Here is a 22,927-nt window from a genome sequence, read left to right as displayed (position 1 = left end):
GATTAATTATCACTTAATTATATTATTTCATTCCTACAGAAAAGTAATAGTGTAAAAAAACTTCCATAGACTCTGCCAAGATTCTGCAATAATTTATTTTTAGTATTTATTTATTTTTGAGAAAGCGCATGAGAGCGAGCCAGGATGAGTAGGGGAGGGGCAGAGAGAGAGAGAGAAAGAATCCAGAGCAGGCTCCAGGCTCTGAGCTGTCAGCACAGAGCCTGAGGCAGTGCTCAAACTCATAGACCTGGCAATCATGAACTGAGCCAAGGTTGGAAGCTTAACCGACTGAGCTATGCAGGCACCCCAATTCCCCAATAGTTTACATTAAGGTGTGCCATTTCATTTATCATTTCCTTTCTCATTCTCGGTTTCTATAAGTCTCTCTCCATGCACATGCATACACACAGGTTTAGGTTTATTTTGTTGTTGTTGTTTTTTTTAATCTATTTGAGAGAGAGAGCACAAGCAGGGGAGGGGCAGAGAGAGACAGAGAGAGAATATCCCGAGCATGCTCTGCACTGTCAGGGCAGAGCCTGATATTGGGCTCCAACTTAAGAACCATCAGATCATGACCTGAGCCCAAACCAAGAGTCAGATGCTTAGCCAACTGAGCCACCCAGGTGCCCCGAGGTTTTTTGTTTTTCAACCATTTGCCTGTAGATTGGAGACATCAGGCCTCTTCACACTTAAATATTTCAGTGTGTATTTCCTAAGAATAAGCATGTTTTTTATATGATCTTATATGACAACAGTATTAATTATCAGTATCAGGAAATTTCTCATTGATGCTAGAGTACTACCTAATCTATAGCTACATTTGATTCAAATTCTTCCAAGAAGACCGCCTGGAAGGGCATCCTGATTGCACACAGGGTAAGGACTGATGATTTCCCAAAGATTGAGACAGAAAGTCTGAAGGACAAACACATGAAAATTCATAGGTCTCCAACCCAGTCCTAGTAAGGACATTAGGAAATTGGGACTGGGAATAGAAAGGACTTACTGAAGAAAAATTCAAAGGCTTATTTTCTGGGCAAGGGGCTTCAAAGAGGTAACTGACTAGCAAATAGCAAGGCAAAATCAAGGATGGATAGGGGAGCACCTGCCCCAGGCTCCTGCTTGTGCTTTCTTTCTGATGTCAGATTCCACGGCAGAACAAGGGCTGTGCCATTTCAGCAAGTAGAGATAATTCATACTCAGTAGCCTGGATTAGCTGCTGTATTATCATGCAAAACCAGAATATTGCTCAATGGTATGTTAATGTAACCTGTACTGTCTCTACCATTCTAGAGTGCAGAGGCATTTATTCATTTATTAATCATATACTTTAAAAATAAGTTATTTGTTTGTTTATTTATTTAGAGCAAGTAAGCAGGGGAGGGGCAGAATGAGAGGAAGAGAGAAAATTCCAAACGGCTCCATGCTGTCAGCACAGAGCCCAATGCAGGGCTCTAACTCATGAACCATGAGATCATGACGTGAGCCAAAACCAAAAGTCAGACAGTTAATCAACTGAGCCACCCATGCGCCCCTAAGAATTAATGTTATCTGCATGTCTACATTATAAAGTCCTACACAAGAGGTAAATTCCTGAGTGCTGTCTTCTATATTCATGCCTTCAGTTGTTTATTCATCCATATATTTGTTAAACAAATATTTACTGAGAAATAAAATGCATCATCATTTCTAAGTGCTAAGAAAACATTATTTGATGAAAATGTGCAAGATCCCTGCTCTTTTGCAAGTTACTTTCTAGGGTGCATTCTGTTTTTCTTGTTGAACTTGACTATCATCTCTACAAAGAAATGTTGCAGTGATGTGTTGTTATGTCGCATGTTATGTTTTTATGCTGTAGTGACTAAGGAAAGATTTGGATCAGAGAATGCAGCTAACAGAGAATTTAGTCCAGCTTTGTTTCCCTGTAATAATGCTTTGTCTTCTTGTAGTCCTGCTTCTTAGTTACATATTTTCTTTAGTAATAGCTCGAAGGTAATAGGTACTTAATCCTGCATTTATTGAGACCTCTTGATAGTCAATTGCAAGGCAGAACACACTTATTTAAAATGCACTTATATTGAGGGTGTCATGCTGAGTGAAGTAAGCCAGGCAGAGAAGGACAGAAACCATATGTTTGCACTCATAGGTCTAGCAGGAAAACAGGAGAGACCTAATGGAGAACCAGGGGGAGCGGAGGAGGGAGAGAGAGTTGGGGAGAGAGAGGGATGCAAAACTTGAGAGACTATTGAATGCTGAGAATGAACGGGGGGTGGGGGGGGAGGGGGGGGGGGGGAAAGGGGTGGTGGTGATGGTGGAGGGCACTTAAGGGGAAGAGCACTGGGTGTTGTATGGAAAACAATTTGACAATAAATTATTATGGGAAAAAAAATAAAAAAATAAAATGCACTTATAAAATATGTCCTTAGGCATATAGAATTCATATTCAAAAGCTAAAGCCCACATGTGTGTCCACTAATTAATTTCTGTGAACACCGAGTATGAGTGTCGATTTTTCTGTCCAAGCCTCTATAGATGGTTCTACCATCTAGACAGTTCTGAATTTTCCTGAAGTATTTTGACATGGTACATGTATTCAACATTCAGATCTCAATTCAGAATAATTTTCCTCTGAAGGCCAAAAAAATAAAATAATCTGAGCCATCATTATTTTTACGTCAATGAGAATCATGAGCTTAATCAGCATGATTCCATTTTCTCTAAGTTGGCTTTAAAAACTCGTAAACTCAAAGCCAAAATATAATGATATTTGCTTGTTAGACATAATAGAAGTACTGGGAAGCCTGGAAATGCAGCTTCAATTATACTGAAACTTAGAATTTCTAATAGCCATTTTTAAAATCATTAGAAACCAAGTTCAATATCTTGCTTTGGGAATGTCACTTGGAATTGACAAATCTAGCAAGAAGAATCAGAGATACACTTTGTGGCAGACTTCTGGCTATTATTTTACTTTCTAGAATAAGAATGTAATCTGATTTCTTAGTCATAAATATATATATACACACGTTATGCACATACATGTATAAGACACACTTATTTATGAGCAAGTTCATGTGTTTATGTGTGTATGTACTAAATACATGTATATATTTTGTGTTTTACTCTGCAGTGTATACAAATGCATGTATGTATGATAGCTTTTAAGTAGTAAAAAGTGATTTAGAAAAATTAAACCTAGAGGTTTCTTTAATACTACTTACTGCCTGTATAAGTGACTTTTTGAAAGTCTAGTAATATTGATGCACACATACCTTGTGGGAAATTTTATTTTGATTTTGCTAAGGAGAAGTTACTTATATCTATATATGAGGGTGCAGCTGCTTCAGAATCAATCATCCTCCTCAGTGTAGATATAAAATACCTTACATATTTAAAAAGCCTCTTGAGGGGTGCCTGGGTGGCTCAGTTGGTAAAGCGTCCTACTTGATTTTGGCTCGGGTTATGATATTATGATTGTGAGACTGAGCTCCACATCAGGCTCTGTGCTAACCAAGGGGCCTGCTTGAGATTCTTTCTCCAATTCTCTCTGCCCTTCCCTGCTTATACAATCTCTCGCTCTCTCTCTCTCTAAAATAAACATTTAATAAATAACTCTTGAAATATAAATGTACTTGGCATAACATTAAAGAATTATATTTTAAAGCTTGATTTGTTCATTTTATGCATCATTTATTTTAGTTTCTCAACATTAAAACAATTTTTTTTAATTTTTTAATGTTTATTCATTTTTGAGAAAGAGACAGACAGCAAAGCAAGAGACAGTGCCTATCATATCAGAGGTGCTCAAAGAATAAAAACAAATAAAAAATAAACCAAAAGATTTAGGGGTGCTTGGGTGGCTCAGTTAGTTAAGCATCCGACTTCAGCTCAGGTCATGATCTCATGGTTTGTGGGTTTGAGCCCCGCATCGAGCTCTGTGCTTCCAGCTCAGAGCCTAGAGCCTGGAGCCTGTCTTCAGATTCTTTGTCTCCCTCTCTCTCTCACCCTCTCCTACTCACGCTGTCTCTCTCGCAAAAATAAAACAAAACATCAAAAAAAAAAAAAAAAAAGAAAAAACCCAAAAGATTTAGGTAAAAACCACACACATTTGAAGCCAAATTATGATTAAATAATAGCACACCCAAAATATCTGAAAGAATGGGTTCCTTTTTTCTCAGAAGTAGTAAACACAATATGCTATAGATAATTTTAACTTGGAATGACATAAATGAGTTATTTAAAAACATAAATAAGCTTTATTAAGATAAATTCTATTGTAACAATTAAAGATTTACCATCACACCAATTATTTTGAATTTTCTTTAAGTAGAGACCAGTTTAACCATGAATTTGCATCAGCCACTGGCCAAGTGTTAATGGTTATTTCCCTGCCTGTGGGTAGATATATCTCCTAATATGTTCCTGGGTATTTGAGCTTGCCCGTTTCTTAACATAGGCATAGTATGAATTGATAAAGATTTCATTAGGATAAAGGAGCAAAAGAGGCATATTGAGTATCACCAGATCTCTAAGATGAGATTGGTTGTTCAAATAATATTGTAGAGTTACATGGTCACTTTTATCATCTCAAAGATAAAAACACGTGTTAGAAAACTTCAGAAAAATCATGCACTGTTGGTTGACAAGCCATTTCAAGTTTCCTTTCTGTAGAGTTGTCTTCTGCTGGCCTTGTCAGAATTTATCAAATGTTTCATTACTCCAATAGAAAAACATAGGTTTAAAAATTTTTTAATGTTTATAATTTTTGAGAGAGAGGGACAGAGTGTGAGCAGGGTAAGGGCAGAGAGAGGGAGATACAGAATCCCCAGCAGGCTCCAGGCTCTGAGCTGTCAGCACAGAACCAGACACAGGACTTGAACCCACAAACCTTGAGATCATGATCTGAGCTGAAGTCAGATGCTTAAGTGACTGAGCCACCCAGGCGTCCTGAGAAAAACATACTGTTAAATATTATCTTTTCATATTCTTCTTCTTCTGAAATTTTAAGTGTAAATGTGGTAATATAATGCATGTTCCTGGCCAGCCTAATGCTTTAAGGGTTCCAAATCCAAAAGCATGAAGATAGATGAGGCTGGATAGAATTAAAATGCTATTCAGGTCCTCCCCTCCACAGAGAAAATCAGAGCATAAATGTTCATTGCAGAGCATTATGGGGGTAAACCCCATGTGTATCTTGTGATCTTCTGTGTCCACAACATGTTAACACTATATCTGTCACATGGTACCCATTCAATATATCTTTGCTAGATTAAAAAAAAATTGAGTCTTTTTTCAATGACTTCCCTGTTCCCCCCAAAAAGATTTATAATACACTGTTCACCATCTAGGTCTGAATGATAAATGGTTAATTATGCAGTCTTATTTTTGGTCTAAAATTTGCCTTTTTTTTTAACATGATATTACAAAACAATGAAGTATATCAACATGATAATTATGTAATTATATGAAGATTTTTCTGCTTTTCTTTAAGTAAAAACTACATTCTAACACTGACCTTCTGTCAAGAGCAATAGCATAGTGGAAATGGAATGAGAAACAAAATATATGTAGGGTTCCTTCCATTCAGCAAGGAATAATAGCAGTTATAGATTTTCTAAAAGCGTTATTTCAAAGAAGTCTTTTAAGTTAACAATAGTCACAAATATTTCTCCTTCCTCTATTTAGTGGTTGGGTCATTACTCTCTTATTCAGGAAGCTATACAAGAGATGTTTGGCTTTTGAAGTTTTACATGGTAGTAGAATGTTTTCTCATTCCTAGGTAATTTCTACTAATGCATGTATTAATTATGCTTTCAAACTTTTCAATATTTCGCCCATGTGTATTATGGGTAGTGTAGATTGTTTTTGTTTTATAGCCTTTGTTAATGCATTTGCAGATTGAATTGAAAGAGTCTGAGAAAATTACTCCATACATCAGCATCAACAGTGCAAATTGGTTTTTTAATCTATATACTATGCTAGTGCACTACATTGTACAAACCAGTAAAGAAAAAAAATTTAGGTAACTAACATTGGTTCTGGAGAGTTGTAGGGCAGGAGCGACTATATTTTTGAACACTTCTCAAAACTAAGTACCAGAAAAGGTAAATAAAATAGCATATGAAACCAAACATAAACTCTCCCCTCTTCCAACCATCCAGATTCAGAAATATTGGCAACTTCTGACTTGGTGATTAATTTACAGTCACTTGTGAAATTAGCGAAATTAAAATATTTTTCATGCATGTAATATTATTTTCTAGCTAATGATCCTCAAGTGAAGTTTTATTTATATAGATGTGGTAAATGGGAATATAGGAGGTTACATGGTAATTGTAAATTGATTATAGCTGTAGTAAATGTTCGTTAAGACATTGTATGTTAACGTTTTACAAGTAAAGATAATTTTATAGCCAACTGTGTTATGAAGATAATGTGTTTTTACCATGTATAGAACAGTTACCTTAACTGAATGTTACAATATTTCTAACCACAGTACAGTATCAATTCTAATACATTTAAGTGCCATGGTGTTTAGTTTTTATATCTGACTTGAGTCACTCTATCTTCTTCCTTTTCTTTTCACCTCTTGGGTGCAGACTGTCAATGCCATATAGACAACTACAGGAAATTTTGTGACATCAAATCAGACAATGTCTTTGTCTTCAGTGTGTCAACTGTTAAGAACACTTCCATGAAAGAAAGAAAAAATGTTATAATTTATATACTTAACACACCTTTTAAAATTTGCCATACGATATTGTGTAATATTTTCACTAAACATTTTATAGCACTAATTTAAATAAAATATGACATAAAAGAATAGTACCAAATTCCTTTGATATATTGATCCTCTCAAAAAATGAACTGATCTCTTCAGAAACCTGCATTTTATATCCCTGCCACCTTCTGTAATCTCATCCTACGGTTATCTACAGTATGTCCCAGTCTACTTTTCTAGCCTCATTTCTCTATCCTGCCATGCCTAACCTTATTCTCCTGTCATGCTAACTTACTGTCAAGAACCCCAACATGCCCTGTGCTTTTCCCCCCTCCATAAATTTGTTCCTCCATAACTGGTACCTCCAACTGAGGTACTTCTTTCTATCAAAACTCAGGCAAAGGGGGTGCCTGGGTGGCTCAGTTAAACATCCAACTTCAGCTCAGGTCATGATCTCATGGTTCATGAGTTCAAGCCCCACGACAGGCTTTGTGCTGGCTGCTCAGAGCCTGGCGCCTGCTTTAGATTCTGTCTCCCTCTCTCTCTCCCCACCCCCATTCACACTCTGTTTCTCTCTCAAAAATAAACAAACATTAAAAAAATAAAAATAAAAACTCAAGCAAAGAATGGTCATCCTACAAATACCATACACTATTAGCACTTTGGCTATTGCATTGGCTTTTAGTTTGTATACATAGAGAATTCACCAGTGTCTTCCTCATTCAATAGTTATGAGTGGATTCAATGATCCCTTCTCTACCATAAGAGAACAGAAATTCCTTGACATTCTCCTTTTTTGTGTGTGGAACAGTGTTTGGCAAGTACTTTTCCCAAAGTATTTCACCAGGAAATTGTATTAAATATATATTATGAAGGAACTGCATCAATTGCTTTGGTGAGGGCTTCAGAGAATAAAAGAAACAAGAATTTAGTTGTTTAAACAGCTTCATGTTTAAATTAAGTGAAGTAATGTGATACTGTCAGCTCTATTTTTGTCTTAGAAGTACCTACATTTTGCTTAAATAATGACTAGATTTAGGGGAGGCAGGTTAAATTTTCCTCAGATGTATATTGTTTCCAGTAGTGTTGGCCTCACTTACCTCTATGACTGACTGACTGACTGACGTTCTCCTCTCTCTCCCTCCCTTTCTCCCTTCTTCTCTTTCTTCCTCTCTCTTTCTCTCTTCTTCCCTCCCTCCTTCTCTTCATTCTTCCTCTTTCTTCTAATTATCTATCTATCCATCCTTCAAATATATGGAATATATATATATTCATTCTGCGAGTCTACATGGTGTGTGCATGTACATATTCTGTGTGTATATTCATGTGTGTATATGGATACAAAGTCTGTATGTATATCTGTATGTATATTTTTAGTACCCATACACACACACCAGAAAAAATAAAACACACATAGTTAAGTACAGAATAAACACCTAAAATATAAGATTTACCTAAAATCAACCAGAACCAGCTTCCTGAATAAAATTGAGATTAACTCAAATAATCATCAAATAGTATCATTTGTGACGAAATTAATGATTAATAATGCAATTGTTTTATTCCTCCCATAGTAAAGTATATTTTAACAGGCCAATAAGAATAATTTCCTTAGTTAAAATAGTATGTAAATTTTATTATATACCTCTTGCAAATACTTCTGATCAGTTTTAAATAATGTAAAATTTGAGATTATAGTAGATTATGCCTGGTGCATTGATTGGATCTTCCTTGTTAATTTATTTTCATGTCATTTACCTCTTTTTAATAAAGGAACATGAAGACTACTATATAGAAACAAACTCTTAGGGCAGTTTTCATGTGAATGTCAAGGTCAGGATATCTAGGAACCAATGTGTACTGTTGTATATACTTGTACACTCTATATTATCATCTAGAAAGACAGAGATAAAGATATCTTGAGAGAAAGTTTCACATAAGAAGTTCAGGAGAATTTTTAATTTTTGGTTTGAATATTGCTAATTCACCAAGTCAAACATCTCTTAACTTCCTGTAAAGATGATAATCCTTATTAGTACTCTATCATGTAATTTTCACAGTAAACACATCACACAATTAATTCTGCCTTTTTCTTTTTTAGAACCTTGAAGAAAATTAAACGGGTGCCTAATGGGAAAGAGGCTCAGGTTTGAGGGGTAGCAGTTATGTACCTAGGGAGAGAAAAAGTGGTTGTACAGAATAAGATGTAATATTCTATAGTCAGACATTTCTGACATGGGAAATGTCTAGAGTGTATGCCATATATAGCAGAATGTCTCCTGTACCTCTTTTCCTTTCCACTGATGATCACAAATTTAATTATGTAAGCTTCATGTAAGCCTTTATGAAAATAGATCTAAATAAAAGATGTCATAGGAGATAATTAAAAATGTTTGTGCCTTATAAATAGTTAAACACTGCATAAATCAAGTAATTTTTCATGCACACAGAAAAACCAAGAGCATAGCTGGCATTAAGTGTATCTACAAGTAATTGTACCTCCATGATTCAACTGCACCATCAAATTGGCAAAGAGGATTTTTAGTGAAAGGATGCTGTATAGAGTAAGGAGACTGATTTGGGTTCTTCAAGAGTTTAGTTCAATAAACATTTGTTTAGAATCCCATATATACCAGGAAATGTACTAAGTACTTTGAACTGAAGGTTGGAAAACTTCCAGAGATTTGGAGTTAACAACAACAAAATAAACTTTAAATTCATGTACCAAGTGCTGAGGTAGAGTTATGAATCAGGATTTAACAGACAGGGCCTCTTTTACTTCTTTTTATCCCACATGGCTCCTAAAATAGCATTTGTTGAGATTTGCTGGATTATAGAGAGGAAACTGTGCCTTCACTTGGGGCTGCCTCTAGTGTATTGACAATAGACTGTGATTTGTAGTCAACTAGGAAAAGGTCTGTGCTTCTCATCAACCTCTGCCAACCAAGTTTACCATTCATAATATAATTAGCATTCAAATGATTTCATTATATTGATATTTCAGTTCATGTCATGATTGTTAGTAAAATGAGAAATCCACATGTGGTAGATGGCACTACATAGACTACATTAAAGTCTGTTAAAGTGAATTATTACATGATTATTTTCTGATTCTCTCTGTATCAAGGAAATGAAAGTGATTAGAATAAAATCAGTTTCTTTTCAAAAATGACATGACTTTAAACCATAACTAAAGAGGTAATTACAATGCCAGAGGACTGTATGGCAAAAACACAATGACAGCACTGAGAAACACAGTAAAAGTTCACTTGTTGCTGTATGTAATTCCAAATGAATTTTAATTTCAAGTTGAAAGTGGGGCTCTTCAGTTGAGTTTCCTCTTAGGGGTCCCAAAACTGACCATTACAGTCTCTGCCTGGAATCCTCCAAAGAAATTTGCCTATTCTGAGGAATTAGTTCTAAGAAATTAATGATGATCATATTTTTTTTGTCAGTGAAAATTAGTTGCTATTCATGTTAGACAAGTGAAGGATCAAAGAGTAAAGCTGAGAAAACAACTCACCCATGTTTTGCCTCACTTTTTCTGCTGTTATCTATTCATTATTATCATTTCATGGGTAGCATGAAAGTCTTTGTCAAACCTAGGTAAAACAGTATCAGTTTTTTAAATGAAATTTTATTGAACTGGCACCCACATATCTAATACTAATTGCATTCTCTAATGAAAATTTAGTCTGATTTAACTATACATTCCTCCTACAATTTGATGACTATTCTCCATTTGTTCTCAAATATATGTTTTCTTAAAACATCTTTTAAATTCTCTGAATAAAGCATTAAGTTAGGATTTTATAAGATTGTATTCATGGTCATCTTAAGAAGTGATAATTTTATCAGAATTAGATGGTTGGTTTCTACTTATGGTAAGCATCTTTCTTAGTATTCGCCCCCTCTGGTCTTTTCTAGTTATCAATTTGTTCTTAACCACTGATGGGGGAGTCTAGAGTCTAACGTTCTGAGACTATCACTTCATATTCTTTTTCAGCCCTCCTAGCATTTATAGACCCTTCATATTTTACGAACTGACTTTTTAAATGTTTTATTCAAAATTTATTATTGCTGTTTTTTTTTTTAACTTCTAGAGTTTTTGGAATTCAGGTGCTGTTCATTTAATGAGTTGAGAGTGTAGCTGTTTGAATTATCATTGACTTTGGGTTTTCAAGTCATCATGTAACATCTTTTAGACAGTATTTAGCTCTTAACTTGAACGTTCAAATTTTATAGGCTCTAATTAGGAAGGGACATATCTCTAGACTTCTGTGACCACACAGTTTTATTTCCTAATATAATTTTAGGTGAATTATATAGATATTTAGAATTAAAAATTGTAAGACAAAGCTTTTACGCTTCTTATAAACATATCCTAAAGGTAATCATCTTATTAAATCCTCATATGTAGATGAAACTATAATGTTGATTTGAGAATCCTGTGTTTAATGTAGAAATTCTGATATTCAGGTAAAAGTTCTAGAAGTACTAATTTTAAAAAGGTTACATGTTGAACATTTTTTGCAAAAGCTTCTATTTTAAGGCTTCTTGCTTCTCTAAGGCTAGGTATATTCAATTACTTTTAAAAACGAATGATTCCTCAATAAGTTGGCCAATCTAATCTTTTTCTTAGGGTGAGTATGGTGTCATCCTATTTTACAGATGAAGCAATTGAGGTCATTTATTTGAATTGCTTTGGAAGATACACATCTAATAATTGGTATTGAAATAGCTAGAAAGTTGATGTTCTACCTTCTCAAAGTCCATTCTAACACTACAGAGACGTGTTGCTAGGGAAAAACAGGAGTCAGGTACAGACAGGGCTGATTCTAGTTAGACTTTGGCTCCATGACTTACTAACTGCAAAAAAATTTTGTGAACCAAGTTCCTTCATGTGTAAATGGGAGTTTTAACAACTGCTTCACCATGTCCTTGTAAATCTGAATGTGATAAAGTATACAATCTGCAAAATGCAGCTTACTTAATAGCATTTATACTTATCATTTTTTAATCACACTGCTTCTCCAGAAATAGGCATATAACCTCCTACAATGAATCTCTGAAGAGGGCAGTTTTCATGTGAATGTCAAGGTCCAGGATATCTATGAAGCAGTGTGTACTGTTGTTTATATTTGTATACTTTATATTTACCAGCTAGAAAGACAGAGATAAAGATGAGGTCTTGAGAACAAGTTTAACATAAGAAATTGCTTATCTTATTTATCTGATTGTTCGCCACATAGATGTTAAATAAAGGAGACCAGAGACCCGTTCTTAGCTGTGGTTTTATCATGGCTGGCCCTGAACTTCCAGCTTGGTACTGTCCCATGGTGCTGAACTAAACTCAGACCACAGCACAGCACTAAAGTTGAGTCAATCAGCCAGAACTATAATAATGTCACGCCATATCCCAACATCTTTGCTGGGTTTGAATTTGCAGCAAACCAAGGTTTAAAGAAATCAAATATTCTCCTTCAGCCTTAAATGTGTATATAGAATTGCTGCTACACTCTCCCCACCCAACCTCAAAAACTGGAAAAGGTGAGTCAACTTATCTTCATTTCCCATCATTTCACCAATACCCTCTGTCCCATTAGGAAATGTAGAGTTTTTATAGCTACCTTGGACTTTTTTGTAAAGATAGTTGGCTTCTGCTTTGGGGGAAACCAGCAATTACATATCTAGTTTATCTAAATATCCACCGTCTCCAATTGTTGGGAGTATTAGAATCTGTACAGAAATCTCTGAAAATAGTCTAGTTCTGGGGTACTTGGGTGGCTCAGTTGGTATCTGGGGACCCTCAATATCTCATTGTTCCAGAGTTTGAGCCCTGTGTTGGGCGCTGTGCTGACATCTCAGAGCCTGAAGCCTATTTCAAATTCTCTCTCTCTCTCTGCCCCTCCCCCATTTGTGCTGTCTGTCTGTCTGTCTGCCTCTCTCTCAACAATAAATAAACATTAAAAATAGTTAGTTCTCTTATATCTTCTTTCTCTTGGACCTTCCTCCCCTTTTCTACCCCATTCTTCCCACAGAGACATTAATTCTGCCATCACTGACACACCAGTTTTTTATAGGAGTGTTACAATCAGGTGTCTTGATTTCAGTATAGATTATAAGAAATATTCTGCTCTTGTCTGACAAAGCTCAGAAAATGGCCCCTGCTCACCTCTGCTATGGATCAGAGCTTATCAAATGACAAGCTTATTTCAGGTCATAGTTTCCCAAGAACAGTATACCTTTCATCTCCAGGATAGGTCTTTAGCTCCTATTGTGGAAAATGCCTAGAGAAATAGGCTGATGAGAGGAAAGCTAGGTAGGGACCTCACAGAAGTCGCCAACCATGCTTGATGGCCAAGAAGTCATTTTTGGTAGATGCGAATCGCATTCCATTTCCTTTTCTAACCGCCAAATGTTCATGTGCATCTCCACCCATTGGCAAGTGTTTGTTGAGCGTCTAACTCATTTTAAGAACCGGGATATTTCAGGGAAACACCAGCTAAGCATGCATCCAACTCCAGTGTCAATTCAAAATAGGCATAGATGGAACTGGAGAAAATAATGAGATCACATTTAAGTAAAGGCTAAAGTATGTCTTATAGAATGTAAATGCTCAACAAGCTTACAAAAAATAAAATGCATGAGGAAGCCAGTGTTGATTACCAAAGGCTTCGTGGAGGTATAAGCAATTGTGCCTTTTGGGTTTTGAACTGAATAGCTCTTCATGGAATTAAATATATATCCGAAGAGTCACTTCAGCTTTCCTTTCTCCAAGATGGGCAGTCCCAATGCCATGACCTTGTGGTAAGAAAACATCTATATAGACTCCTGCCGTTTATAGCTTCTTTTGAATGCTCTCCATTTCTGTTTATTTGAGGACTCTAAAGGTGGAAGCAGGGAGTGTGTACAGTCACTCTGATAATAATAAAAAGAACAGACAAAGATCTATACATCTGCATGCCTGTATCAATAGTACACATAAATGTTACTTCTTACATCAAAACCATAAATCACTTTCTGCATTTTCTCTTCTATATTAACATCTCTTTCAGTGGGACTTATTTTCCATTACTTGAGTCGATACCTTGCTCTTTGATTGATCTTTTCTATTTTTCCCCATTTCTCTTCATTTAAAACTCATATAACACTATTCTCTTCTACGAAAATGTTCACAGTTGCCCATTTTGATAAACAGAACCCCATACAGAAATATTTAGATCTGGAAGGCACCTTGGAGAATCACCGTTTTCCGCAGTCTCATTTCACAGCTGATAAAATTAGATTAAGTGATTTGTCTAAGGTCACACATTAGATAGAGGCAGAAGACGACTAGGATTATGTGACACTAAATTTTACTTTTGTCAATATACAATTATCCATTCAGCAAACATTTATTCATGTGCCAGGCACTACTGTAGAGATTGGAAGCCAAGAGTGGCACCCACAGGCATAATTCTGCTCCCGAATACTTGCAATTCTGCAGGATTCACCTCCGTTAGGTGTACTCTGTTTCTGCTGTATCTTTTATTGTAATAGTTTTATTTCTTCATGCTTTGATAGTGTCCTTATCTTCACTCATTCCCAATTAACTTCCCCAAGCTTCTCATTTAATTAATTCCCATCCTCCTTTTCAAGATACAAACTGGCTCTCCTGACTTAGTGCCGTTCTGCCTCATTATCAGCCCCCCATTCTAAAATAATTATTTTGATTATAATGGAAATGTTAAACATGGTTGAACCCAATATGTCATTATTGTAACTGACTGCCAACAAATGCTTTTAGTATGTTCTGACTTGTGTAATAAAGTGTCACAACAGAGAAATTAGAGCCTTCTTCCCTGTCCCCTTTTCACAATCTTTGTTGATAAACATTTGCTTCTATCATAATGAGGACAGGTTTGTAAAATTAAGCCTCCTAAATAACTGTCAATGGTTAGACACACCAAAAAAAAAAAAAAAAAAAAAAAAGAAACATTCCTTTGTCCTCAATGCGAAGCAAAATATTTTGTTCTCTTCTCTTTCTTTCAAAGCAAGTCCATGTTCTGTGTTACTGCCTTCCTACTATTCCAGCAGCACCATGGGTACCAAGAGTGATTGCATTTATTAAAAGAAAACGTTTTTTTGTCTACTCTATTAAGTGATGGAGTACTTTACTTTTATTGCCTAATACTCTCCATTTTCCAGATAAATGTCATTTTCTTTTATCATTATGTACAGAATGAAACAATCTTTTGCCTGTTGAACAAAATAACATCACCAGAGTTCAGTGAAATTTTTGTAAGGATACTGAAAAAATGGCACTTTATTTTTATTGTTTAAAGATAGTTTTATAATCTCTTTTTTGGTAATGATTGTTTTGCTCTTTTATAATAAGTCTCTTAAAAAGTTTAAAGATAGTATCAGAAGTTCTCTTATGCCCTTTACCTATATTAACCAACTGTTTACACTTTGGTCTGTACCATTCTCTCTATATTATTATATATTATATTAATTTATATTATATATATGCATATATACACTGTTCATATGCTTTTTCTAACCATTTAGAATAAGTTGAAGACACGGTATGCCTTATCCCAAGTATTTTAGTATATATTTCAGTATAATTCTTAGACAGTTATCAAACACAGGCAGTATACCAATGATGTACTAATATTGTCTAATTCATGGTCCATATTCAAATTTTATCTACTGTCACAGTAATGTTCCTAATAGCTATTTTTTTTTGTTCTATATTGGTCCAGGATCTAACCTAGAATCATGTGATATAGTTATGTGTCATGCAATGATGTATTTTTGTGTTTAAAATCTTATACTCAGTCACTAATGACCTGGATAGTGTTTCTTTTTAAAGTAATCTTTGCTTGCTGACTGCTATTCCAAGAATAAGAGGCTAAGCCAAAATATGTGTAACAAAATCCCTTAGGATTAGAGATATCTGCATTGAGGAAATGATACATCAACGTTGTAACTATTTTCTAACCACAAGTTTTGGCATTTCAATTGGAAGGAGTCCAAGGAAAAGAACTCTGAGTTTATCTATAATTTGCAGTTTTGAGATTTATAACAGGGGATAGGGATTTTGATGCCATCTCAGGGTGAAAGGGGTGTTTACAAATGACCATGTTTCAAAGATTTATGGTGTACACTTAAATTTTTTTAATGTTTATTTATTTTTAAGAGGTAGAGTGTGAGCAGGGAAGGGGCAAAGAGAGAGGGAGACACAGAATCTGAAGCAGACTCCAGGCTCTGAGCTGTCAACCTAGAGCCTGAGGCAGGACTCGAACCCACAAACGGTGAGATCGTGACCTGCACCAAAGTTGAACGCTTAACTAACTGAGCCACCCAAGTGCCCCTTTAGTGCTTGCTTTATATCCAACCCTAAATAAATATTTAGTTCAGTGATATATTAGTAAAAGCTCCATTAAAATCAATATTTTCATCAAAATGAAATATTTGAAATATTTTAAACAAAGTTTGGATATTAACATTAGTCATTTGTCAGTCTTGAAACTGAGTCCTTTTTAAAAAATTCAGCTGTGCATTTTAAAATATTCAGCATTAAAATGAATACAAATAGTTTCCTCCTCCCACAAAACAAGTCAAAGATTTGTAATATTCATGCCTAAAGCATACATTGTTTTGCTTAATTCTATAAGTAGAATCATGGTTAGCACCACAAGTTCAGTAGTTTAATTTATAGCTATTATCAAGCAAAAGCAATCCCTAAGTTTCAGATAATTTTCTTTTTTCTCCATGTCATTTCTGCTTCTAAAATTGGATTAAAAAACATGAAAGAGTCATCAGATTTATTGACTGAATGCTCATACTGTTTTGTGAAAAATACATAAATCTCCCTAAAAAGAGTCACATATTTTAAAGAATCATATAAACACATAAAAGTACCAAGTCTCAATACCAGGAGACTGAGTCAGCCTTAGTGATACCAATGACATTACTGAAAAGCCAGATAGTTGGCAGAAAGTGCAAAATCATCCTGTGCTATTTTCACTTTTTTCCTCTAAAATAGAGAGAGATGTTTAAACATGCAAGAGATGGAAATTAGCAGTGAGTAAAATACTATGCACACCCATACTCAGTTTATAGATTAAAAGTTAAATAGTTGTTTGTTCCCTACAGTAGAACAGACTTGCCCATTCATCCTTGTGATAGATAGGCATGTAAAACCAAAATGAAATCAAATCCCTGTAGATGGCTCATAAGTCACAAATACTGTTTAATCCTTTAACTGCATCCCTTTGGGAAGCTGGCCCCTTGATGAGTCTTAATGTGTAATAAATATAATGTCAAATTTTCTCTTAGATTTTTAGTAGGAAGCCTTCATTTACTCCAGCAGGTCTACCACCATGCTGCCCCCCGCCCCCCATTTCCAGCCACCTCTATTTCTTATAAAGAGCTCTCTATGTTATTCTGGTTCCTTAATATGTACACCCACAGATTTTGTTTGTAGTTTTTGTTTTAATAAGAAAAGTGTCAGTAACCGAAACTATATATAGAAATCTTATCTAAAATTGATTGTGGCTGAAAGTCGTACTTTAAGAGTCAGCCAGGCAAATCTAAGTGCATTTTTACAATGCTCTTTCTAATGGCTTTTACTAGAAAACAGTTGAGTTTCAAGCAGGAATAAAATGAAAACAGACCTTGGAGGCTTAACCACTGAGCAGATGCAGTAAATGTAGCTTTGGAAATACAGCTGTCATGTCAGATCTTTTACACTGAGTACCTATATGAGCCATTTGCCGGAGCTGCTGGCATTATAATATTTCTGTAGTTCTGTTGAAAATAGACACTGTAAAAACTCTTTTAAAAACAGAGTAACATGCCTATTATGAACCTACTTTTAAATATTTCTTTCTTGGTTTTGATTCTACTTAATATTTTTGAAGACTAAAACTGATCAGAACTCCTATAAAAAGGTACTTGTCTCTAGCACTATGAAATCTTTCATTTGTGAGTTGCTAACGTCAAATCAAATCAGAAATTCTTGACATCTTTATTACATTAAAGTAATTCTTGGTATTGACTCATGGGAAGGATTTCATTTTCTTTCTCTCTAAATGAGACGTTGTATTTTTTTTTAACGCAGTGATGTGAGATTATTTTTCTTTTTACCCCTGATGGGGGATATATATACATATACATATTTATCAAATCTTTTTGAACAACAAAGTTTGAACTGCATGGGACCACTTAAATCTGTGGATTTTTTTGGATATATATATATATGTATGTATACTACTGTTAATGTATTTTCTCCTCTTTATGATTTCTTTAACATTTTCTTTTCTCTAGCTTACTTTATTCTAAGAATGCAGCATATAATATGCATATTATACAATATATACATTAATTGACTATGTTATCGGGAAGGCTTCTGGTCAACAGTAGGCTGTTAGTAGTCAAATTTGGGGAGAGTCAAAAGTTACATAAGGATTTTCTATTATAAGGAGGGTCTGTGTCCCTAACCCCCGCATTGTTCAAGAGTCAACTGTAATCATATCAATACTAAATAGAGCACCATGTATTTAATTGACTAATAATTGTATGATTCTTTTTTAATAAATAATGTAATATTCTCTAATAGTGTCTACCCAGATTAGCATTATTTCACTTTTAAAGTAGAAAATCTATACTGCAAGAAGCATAATTAACCTGTCATAAAAATCGGCATACCAACTACTCAGAGAATCTTGATCTCTAGCTCTTCAAACCAACATTAATTTTATCTAACTTTGCTATATAGGCTAAATATACATATACATGGCATTATATTGTATTTGGAGATATATACCTCAATATTTTAAAGTAGAAGTATTAAATAATTAATCAGTCACATTTATGACAATCTGAAATGATTCTGAACTATGCAGTCAACTAACCACTGGGCATGTTGTTTTCCTTTTTAGAAAAGAAGATTCTGAAAGAACAAAATACCCCAGAATTCCTAACAGAACCGTAAGTACTCTTTCATGATACAATATTACTAGAGCTTCTATAAAATGAGAGAACCTTACAAATTTCTTTTATACAAATATTCACCTTTCTGTTTGGTAAAAAAAGAGATTTATATAGTAAGCAAGGGGAACCTTCTTAAACTTGGTGCCAATTTACTGGAGTAAACTGAAAATCATTCATCCTATAATCCTTTTAAATAAGAGGCCAAGGGAATCCTTATGATGCATCTATATGGAAGAATGTGTTTATGTTGATTCCATTCTTTCTTTTTTTGGGCTAGCATTATATCATTTTAGATTCTAAAGAAGAAAAAAATAAGTAAAATTTAATCAAAGTGCCTCACATTCCCTGCATGTGCTAGAAAATATATTCATTTTGAACAAAATTTTTTTAAAAATCAAGATGTGTGTTTTGTTTATAGTCTTTAAATTAGAATTATCAAAAAAGGGGCAGGCAACCATCTGTAGGCTTTAAATCTATAGGTTAATCTCATTAGTATATTTCTTTCTAAAATTCTCACAACTTAACTATGACTTATATTTCCTTACATACCTATTAATTGAGAGTAATAATTGGTTTTCTAAATATGTTCCTAAATATGCTTTTTGTGAAACAAAATAAAATTTTGTACCATTGTTTATGGTAGAATTGGTAACACTTTAATAATATCCTAGATGTAAACAATTACAAATTTTAAATATGTGAATATCAAAAATAATAAAGATGGAACAGCAAAGCCCATATTGGTGAGCCATGTTATATCACCTTTAATGCCACGGTTGTTTTGAAATTAGTTTGCAAATTCACTTCTAGGTTGAATTGTTAAGTGACAGAATCATACATATTAGTTTTACACTCTTTATACAGAACCAGGTAATATTTACCCTACTCCCTCACAATTTCTGGTCATCTTATAATTTCACTGTGGAGAGCCATCAAGAACTGTTTCTCCTATCTATGTCTAAGTGATTTGGTCTATTATTCAAGTAGGATTTATCTAAGTTGTTTGGTGTGGATTGTACTTTTCATAATTATATTAAAATTGGATTTTATATGGCATCCTTTAGAAAGAATTGATCCAAGTATTTAGGTCTTCTGCTCATTTGGAGTTTCCTAGAAAAAATAATATACATGTTTCTGAGAAAGAAAACGTGCAATTTCTTGGTGTGTTTTGTGCTTTATGAGAGTTTTTCCTTTTAGCTTATATTGTCTTTTATTTAACAACTACATGCTAAATGACTCAAATAACTGTAAGGAAAAATGACTAACTCAGGCTCAAATTTAAAAAGTCAAGTTTATGCTTTAATGATTGTGTAAAATAATTTTGAAGAGATATACTCAGAATTAAAATTATATTGTCAAAACAATAGAAGTGTCTTTATATAGATCTTATATCAAAGAGATCATGAATTAGGGGTGTCAGTACATAATATAAAGGATGATAAAAAGTGAAGATATTGGATAATGCAGTGATTGTTTTTCTTATCTTTAATCTATAGAATATGTGTTTGTGTTGCAAGCCCATGAATAATATCTGAGTTTTTATAATTTGTATTTAAATCAAGCCTTATTTTTAGCATAGGAAAGCCATACAAACATATAGCTTTGCCTCAAAGCTCAAATCCTAAGAACAATTTGGTAATTGATTAGAATATTATAAAGATCTTTAGAACACATTACACTTATATTTCACAGAAAAAAGTCTGCTTAAAGATAAGAAAAATAAGGAAAGGACCATTGGAAATTGTATTTTTAAATAATTTTTCACCAAATACTGAATGAACAGTCAGTGGTACTTTCAAAAACTCTAAGGGTTAGTTCTCTGTAAACAGAATGCACTGAATAGTGATGATAATAATAACAACAACGAGGATGTATCTTTAAAAAATTCACTCAGATGCTCAGGCATGCTTCTTGGGAACTATTCACATTACTTTAGATCTACTAACCCTCTTTAAACACTACAGGGAGTTGATGTACTCACTCAAAGCATGATTATTATTAACAATCTCTCTGCTGGCACACCAAATAGAACAAGAAGTTTTCAGAAGAAAGGTCCTAAGAGGAAACGGATTTTAACCAGGAAAGTGTCTTGTAATTCACTCGTAAATAAATATTATTTGCAAATACCCCTACAACTTTGAATTAGTCAAACCATTCTCTGTTTGAAATAACAAGTCCTTATAATCAAAGAGTATAGGGCTGTGTGTGTGTGTGTGTGTGTGTGTGTTTGTGTGTAATAACAGCATGGAGTTCAGAAAAATTTCTCTCTCTAGTATAGTATATTCATTTTACAGGCATTACCTCCTCTAATATCCTTGTTTATAGAATCCCAGATAAGTCAATTCATTTATCCGAGCTCTCATATCCAGTAACAGAATCAAGAAAAATTCTGGCTTCATTAACCACCATTTTTCCCCTGACATTTTAGCTGAAAGCACTTTAAAAACTGAGGGTCTCAGATTGGCTCGAGAAACCTGTTCTCAAACCTTAAATTTCTTCTCAACCAAAGTGCTAATCACATTCTGTATTGTCTCTATCTGACTAAAACTGTATTTTGATACAGCTCATTAGAATGTTTATAGCAGAGGGAATTATACACAGGGAGTCAGAGAATCTGAGTTCAAGTCTTGGCTTCACCCAGCACCCTCCACCCTCTGAGTAAGTAGTCCTGGGGCACAGAGAGAGATCACGCAGCTAAAAACAACCTACCTGATAACAATAATACATAACAATAATACACACATAAAATCTACCATCAGCAATAGTTAAACAATTACCTCTGCAATTTGCTGTTTTCCTATCTGGATAGTGGGGGGTGGGAGGGGACTGCCCCAATCTACTTCCCAAGATTCTCTGATATCACAGTAAATATATGAGTATAGTGATGTGTAATTATAAATTTTAGTTATGTTATTATGGAAAACCTTAGAATACTATAAAAAACTTCCTTTTGTATGCAAATTTTCCTTTACTGTTTTGGGAATCCAATATATCATTTTATAAAGTGTTGATGATGAAACCTAAGTTGTTGTTTACTGTCTGCTCTAGACAATAAACAGACTGCTAATCAGATGATGATAACATTTCATTTAGTTATCAAAAGAACCCTTCCTATGTTATCACAGTTTTGTAGATTCATGAAAATTAAATGAATGCTTTATAATGTTAGTTTAGTTAGTAAGCAGCAGAGTTAGCATTTGAATTCAGGTCTATCTTATTCCCCCTTTCCCAGTTATCACTTTTTTAAAAAATATTTTTTATTTATTTTTGAGAGACAGACAGAGAGTGCGAGCAGCACACAGCCTGACACAGGGCTCGGACCCACAAACTGTGAGATCATGACCTGAGCCGAAGTCGGACGCCCAACCAACTGAGCCACCCAGGCGCCCCTCTCAGTTATCACTTTTAACTAAACACATCACAACTGGTGAAACCAAAGCATATTGCACTTTCCTGTGTGAATGACGGCATAGTGAGAAGAGATGGAAGGAAAGAATCGATTTTTTAAAAATGTTATGGGTCTGTGCAAAATATTGAGTGCAGATATGATATCACTTTTCCATATCAATTATCAGTAAACATTAAATTGAATCATGTGTTTTTTCTTCAGATGCTAAAATTAAACCATGGTAGCAGAATTTAATTATTAAAGACAGCTATCTTCAGATAGAAAAAGTAGATGTTGAAATGGATAATAGCTATAAGTATAAAAGTCACCTAAAGGGACAGAACTAGATTTATTTTGTTTGTAAGGAATATTACCACAAAACAGATGCTCCCAATTTGTGCTTCCTAGGTATTTTATGCTGACTACATTATCTGGACTTAATTCCTTTAAAATCTTTGATACTACTTTGGAAATTCATTCTTCTATTTCCTCTTTTTTTTTTTTATTTAATAGTCGCCATTGAGTGCGTACTGCATACATTTTCCCAAATGTTAGAGTTATAGGAGTAAACAAACCATGGCTGCTGTCATCAAGTAGCTTGTATTTAGTATAATTACAAATACTGGAATGTTCACTCTATAGAGAGAATAATAGAACTTTGACTTACAGTAATAGACTATCTTTTTAAGATATTCATCTGACTAACCATGATAAGAATCAGTATGTTTTCATTTAATAAGTGATTGACAGTTTAGTCCCTCTCTCTGGGACATTGGTTAAGCTGGGTTTTCTGCAGTCATTATTACTCATGATAAAGCTACAGCATATTTCAT

At 34.3% G+C, this 22,927-nt stretch overlaps 1 protein-coding gene across 2 annotated transcripts in view; it reads left to right on the top strand.

Annotated features, from left to right (window-relative positions):
- SYT1 (synaptotagmin 1) overlaps positions 1–22,927 on the top strand; it is a 533,656-nt gene that overhangs the window by 166,052 nt on the left and 344,677 nt on the right. For both annotated transcript variants that reach the window (XM_029954928.1, XM_029954926.1), the window contains exon 3: positions 18,655–18,703. The gene's annotated coding sequence lies outside the window, so the exon portion shown is untranslated. The remainder of the gene's footprint in view (positions 1–18,654; positions 18,704–22,927) is intronic.

Source organism: Suricata suricatta, chromosome 10 (genome assembly GCF_006229205.1).
Source record: "Suricata suricatta isolate VVHF042 chromosome 10, meerkat_22Aug2017_6uvM2_HiC, whole genome shotgun sequence".
In the NCBI taxonomy this organism is placed as follows: domain Eukaryota; kingdom Metazoa; phylum Chordata; class Mammalia; order Carnivora; family Herpestidae; genus Suricata; species Suricata suricatta.
The sequence above is the reverse complement of the archived record's forward strand: the minus strand, read 5'-3'. Positions and strand labels throughout refer to the sequence as shown.